The 5,963-nt window shown below is 38.8% G+C and overlaps 1 protein-coding gene across 5 annotated transcripts in view; it reads right to left on the bottom strand.

Annotated features, from left to right (window-relative positions):
* The window catches only part of RALGPS1 (Ral GEF with PH domain and SH3 binding motif 1), a 94,409-nt gene extending 88,462 nt beyond the window's left edge, over positions 1-5,947 (bottom strand). For 2 of the 5 annotated variants that reach the window (XR_004161688.1, XM_031556258.1), the window contains exons 1-3: positions 3,899-5,947; positions 2,820-2,919; positions 2,429-2,549 (exon numbers count right to left, since the gene is read on the bottom strand). The gene's annotated coding sequence lies outside the window, so the exon portion shown is untranslated. The remainder of the gene's footprint in view (positions 1-2,428; positions 2,550-2,819; positions 2,920-3,898) is intronic. The other 3 variants (XM_019621570.2, XM_019621569.2, XM_010721092.3) reach the window with 2 other exon arrangements.
* Positions 5,948-5,963: the final 16 nt, after the last annotated feature.

The following is a 5,963-nucleotide window of genomic DNA, read 5'->3' as shown; positions in this document are numbered from 1 at the left end:
AAACAAAAAAACACAAAACAAAACCCAAACCAACAACAAATAGATGAAACAAATTCCCTTTTCCATCCCACTCATTTTTTCTAGTGAACAAATGATGAGTGCTTATGACTTTGGTAAAACAACTTCTGCTACTGAAGAGCCTTCAATATTGACAAAGGAACAAGCGTGCTTGTGTGAAAGCACAGTACAACAACAAAACCCACAACCATCAGGGAATAGCTAACCGTACAAATCAATAAACTGACTGATATAAAGACTACATGAAAATCACAGAATTCATGAGGATTACAGTGTAGCACAAGCACTTCCAACTTCTGAAAAATACTATTTCTTCATTGAAATTCATATTTCATTTCTCAAGAAAAACAGGGAGAAGGTGTTTAATCAATGGATATACAGATGATATATATGATATATATATATACACAGATGATATCTATCTATCTATCTATCTATCTCCAGGAGCTTGGCTAATACAATTTATATTGGAGAAATAAGAGAAAGTCACTCACCCTGTCCTGGGCTCGCGAGATGAACTCCTGATGGAGCGGATCTCCAGAGAGATCCTTCCCCACTGGCAGTCAGCTCTTAAACGGGTCTAGGAGAGGTGCAGCCAGGCTCCACCCCTTCCTGCAGCACAGGTGAATTGCCTTCACCTGTGCTCCCGTGGCTGACTCATTGCTCGCCTCAGGTGATCAATCAAAGGTTCAGGCCGTGATTCAGCAGCCCCATACAGAAGGAAATTGGGGAAAATGAAGCAAATGCTTTGATGACTCTTCATTTAACAGAAAAGACAATGATTGCTATATGGAACTAACCAGATCTTTAGATTTGAATCTTTTAGGGTGATAACTAGAAAACTGCTGAGCAATAGACTTTTGACTACTCAATGATGCCTGTTGTGAATGCATGGACAAAGGTGACTACAGTTTAATTAGAGAAACTTTCACTCTCTTGGTGGGGGATAGAGGAAGCAAGAGTGAACAGAATCTGCACAAGAAATAAATTAGATGCCTTAGAGACAATTTATTTGTTAGAAATACCAGTGTAAATCTAGCGAAGACTTCTATGCCTCAATCAAAACTGAAGGATAGAGATGTTCGTTATTTTGGGACCATTCAAGTATAAAAAAGACCTTAGACAGTGTAAATGTCTACTTATTTCAGCTAATGTGATCCAGAAGGCAACTATAACTATGATGTTCCTGAAACAAAGAACTCAGGAAAAGATATACAGACAGGAGGAACTCAGACATTACTACTGGTCACAGTGCATAGGGTCACAGTGGGTGCAGGTTCTGCTTCCAGCAAGGTGCAACAGACAAAATCTATACCAAAAAAAGCTAACAGAGTCACTGAGGGTGATATTTCAATCAGGCAAGACAGTGCTCAAGAACATTACTCACTCAAGACAACTTACTAAGTTGTCTTAGGCTTCTTCTAGACATAGATGCTAACACTAGCAGAGGAAGTTATCTCACGCCTCTCAAGTGACTGGTTTAAAACTGATAAGTCTGGAAGCAATACTCATTCCCACAGATGACTGTGTGAAGGCAACCTGACTGTAATACATACATCAGACCAAGCAGGCCATCAAATCAGAATCTCCAGTTCAGCCTCCTATTGACACTCTATAAGGAATGACTGTGAACTGCTGGTCCCACTTTCCCAGAACAGTGAAAGAACACTGTACTCCTACATATATTCTGGCTACTTCCAGAAATGCAGCTGGCGCATTACTAAGTGCAATTAAATTGCTTTATCTTAATACAAACAACATGCAGTTGATATTCTCCAGGAGTCACCCTTACAAAAGCATCTCACAGAGGTTGTCTATTGACACTTGAAAAAAATAAAATAAACATTTATAATGTAGAATAACTGTTTGTTGTTGTTGTTAACTGATAATTACTTGAGTTAAAAAAAAAAAATATGACCACCAACTGTCCTAGCAAATGGTAAGCAAATGAAGATTATTACATAGAAATAGGGCAGAAAAGGAGAGAGTAAGCACTGCTGTGTAACACTGAAGGTAAAAAAGTGAAAAATATTTCTCAGCTTAACAACGCTAGCTACAAAAATAATACATATCCTCAACAAGAATAAATAATAAATGTCAATTCTGAGAATCTGATACCATCATGATCCAAATCAAAATAGAGCTGCAGTTTTCTCTGTGGGAAAAGTAAGTCTTTTCACAAAAGCCAGTACTACTCAAACAAGTCTGCTGACTTACAACAAGATATATGTTTGAGAGAGCTACGAATTCATGTAAGTCTCAAAAAAGCAGTCACAGAGAAGAAACATCTGCAATATTACTGTAATAATTACTGTCACAACTTTAAGTTCCTTCAGCAGAAGAGCAATGAAAGACAATTCAAACAAATAAAAACAGTAAAATAACACTCCAATCACAGATGAATACATACAGAATAAAGTAGTTCTGCACTCATTCAACCCATTTTGCTGCACATCTTCAGTAGGCCATTGTTTCAGACTCAATATCTCTGACCACAGAGCAGTTTTATCTTGTTTACAAGCATGACATTCCTGCAAATTACCAGAAAATAGAATTATGGCAGTATTTATTATATAACTCACTTCTTCTCAAAATGTACATTTCGAACCTGAAACACGTTCAAGGTATTTTCATTGGATTTTACAGGAAACATCCTCCCAGCTTCAAATTGCTTCGGTGGATAATTCCACAGTCTAGTTCGACTAATGCGCGACAAATTCCAAAACTCAAAAATGAAGGTGACATGACTGATGAGAAGCAAGATTAAGTATTTCATAACTAATTATTCTCCAAATAAATACCTGCATCTCTCGCTCACACAATCAGTCAGTAGAACTTCCAATCAGATATGGCTGTGGTTATCGGTAAACACCATCTCATTTTGGTTTCTTCAAGGCTTAACTAAACATAGCAGAATGGACAAAGAACAAAATACAATCAATCATTCTTATTTTTTATATTGGCAAATAAAGAACAGCCCTTTTAGCAAACAAGACCAGCAGCAAACTGATAAAATTCTGTTCCGGTAACTCGCCTTGATGATACTGAACACATGCAGCTCGTACCAGCGTCACAGAAAGCAATCCTTTGCTTGAAAGGTACTTTTCTCATCACACACGCAGAACTTACCTGCGCTTCTAATAAACACAGAGCAAGAAAACTCTGCCTAAGCCAAATACCCTGAATCACAGAAGAATCAAAGCTCCAAGTTACAAATGAGTCAGTATCCCCTGAAGTGTTTCAACCAAAAAGAAACGTAATGCACACTCTCGTTCCATCTCAACTTTGTCAATCAAATTAGACCTCTGGCAGTTTTGTTTACTTGCTTTTTGGGGACACAGTCTACTCAATTTGTTTCTTTCACTCTGAATGTCTCCAAGTACTAACTTTCCAAATAAAATTTTGATACATCTGAAAAAACTGTTTTTGGAAACGCTATGCTCTCCACAAATGCCAGCATGATAGAACACTTCAGTTAGGCAGAAATAATTGTTTCTCCACCTTCATACTGTTAATAGTCAAAGGTCATTTGCTACTGAAGGTACAGACACCAGTTAGGCAGACAGAATTTATCAAGAACAGATATATGGGACGCACACGATGTCAGCAAAAAAATGCAGGGAAGAAAATAATTTATTGTTGAAAATTATCATCGATATTCAGAATATTAAAGGAAACCTCCATGTCATCTTTTCATCTTGAGACCAATATTTGTTCACAATAAAGCACTTTTCGCACAACAAAACCAACAAAAATCATTTTAAAAATAATCCAGGTGTTTACTAGACTTGATGAAAAGCTTGCTGACAAAAGAAACATTCAGCATTGAAGGAATGACAAAAAACAACCACCACCACCAAAACTAAAAAAATTAACTCACCTCAAATCATGCCATAGACAAGCGTAGAATATATCAAAATCCTTACATTTCGTACCGTCTGCTAAAGAAGTAGGAAAGCTTCCACAAAGTTTCCATCTTCTCAATTTCTTTGGTTTAACATGTTCCTTCAGAAAGTACCTAAATATTTATTTTGGAGAAATTTCTGCAAAATAGGAAAAAGCTCACTTATCCAAACATGAGAAAAATACAGATTTTTTAGTACTTAAAGTAGTTTATTTTCTTAGTCAAATATACTTATGTTTACTTAAGAGATGGGATACTGAATTTCTGACTGCTTATTGAATAAAAAGATGTTAGTCATAAAAGAAAATAATTGGAAAAATAATATTTTAACTATGCTGTCTTTATTTCTTTGATGAAGGATCAGCTATGCTTTGCTAAGCAAAGGTTTGTTAGCCACAATAATAGTGGAATTAAGTGCACCATCAGCAAGTTTGCTGACAGCCGCAAACCAAGTGGTGCAGCTGACAGAAGAGAAGGAAGAGATGCCGCCCAGGGACATGGGCAAGCTTTGCAGTAGGCCCATGTGAACACAGACAACCCCTGCTTAAACAAGAGATAAAATCTGTTGAGTGAGAGCTTTACACAGACAAATGTTGTTGAGAACTGAAGTTTTAATTGAAAGAAAAGCAAAATACGTTTTGTAGTCATTGAAAGAGAGGAGCTTTAGCTTCAGTGCTCTGCCCTCGTTTGCCTTTGGTATTGGTCATTTCAGAAAACAATGACAGAACAGAAAACATAACTGACGTGGTCACTAATGGATTTTAAAAAAGCAAGATTTTTTAAAACTTTAAAAATATATTTTTAAAAAAAAGTTTCTTAGACTTTTAGATTGACAAAAGCCTTGCTTCCTATGCAAGCTCATTTTAAACTTGTTTATATTTGTATGCATGAAAACTGAAACTCTCTTCCATTTTCTAAAGCTCTCCTCCATTAATGTTTTTAAATACACTTTTGTAGACACGTACAACATTGATTACAAAGAGCATGAGGACCTAGAAATAACGCTTCTGTGGACAGAAAGCAAAGTACATACAGAAAACTACCTAGGTGGGTGGTAGATTGTCCCCCCTTCACTAAACCAAGGTAAAGAAACAGAAAAAATTAACAGCTTCATAAAAATACAGTTTTCTAATATTTCTCTTCTAAACTGATGCTATCACACAGGAAGGAAAACTGACAAAGAAGTACAAACCATACAATAAATCATTACGAGGAGCAACATGAGCATCCCAACACAAAAAGAAATCTGAATTTAAAGGCATCTGTTAGGTACAGATTGCTACATTCAACTCTGAAAGTCCTTAAAGGAGGGAATATCTTTCCAGATGCCAACACAGACAAATCCAGATTTAATGCTTTCTCAAAAAAAGATGAGAGTAACTGTGCTCCACTTTCACATATGCAGAACTACAGACCGGGGACGTGCTGCAGTTCTGTAGCCAAGCATTTCAGCAGCTCTTTCTCCACCAAATGCCAACGCCTCGACACCCTGCAGCCTGTTGCAGCGTGGCTCAAGTTTGAACAAAAAATAACTTGAAGTGATCTGACAACAGATCTCAGGCAACCAAGGCTCCTTAGAAGTATTTGAACAATATAACCTGTACTATGTGAAAACAGTTTTCAAATTTAGTCCTGAAGCTCAGCGGAGGATGTAGTCAAACCCGGGAGGTTTACGTCTGCGCTTTCCATTATCCAGCTAACAGATACCGAGTCTCGAAAAGCACAGCACCTCCCGAACCGCCGGGCCCCAGAGCAACAACCTCATTCCATCGCACCTTTCACGCCCTGGAAACCCAACCGCTCAGTAAACCGCTCCCGCCGCGAGGTACGTGCGGCTCGCAACAGGCCGGCTGCGCCCGGAGCTTGGAAGGAAAGGGCCAGAAAGGGGCGGCAACATAAAGCGGCAGCGACGGGACGCGCCGTGGAGGTGCGCGGCCGCCGGCGGGGGACGCAGAGCACAGCGACGGCTCCTCCGAACCCGAGCGCGGCTCCGGCGGAGCCCAGGGACGCTCCTACGGGGAGAAGTCCCGCGGCGATGGCG

This window comes from Meleagris gallopavo, chromosome 19 (assembly GCF_000146605.3).
Source record: "Meleagris gallopavo isolate NT-WF06-2002-E0010 breed Aviagen turkey brand Nicholas breeding stock chromosome 19, Turkey_5.1, whole genome shotgun sequence".
In the NCBI taxonomy this organism is placed as follows: Eukaryota; Metazoa; Chordata; class Aves; order Galliformes; family Phasianidae; genus Meleagris; species Meleagris gallopavo.
This window is presented reverse-complemented; position numbering and strand designations above follow the sequence as displayed.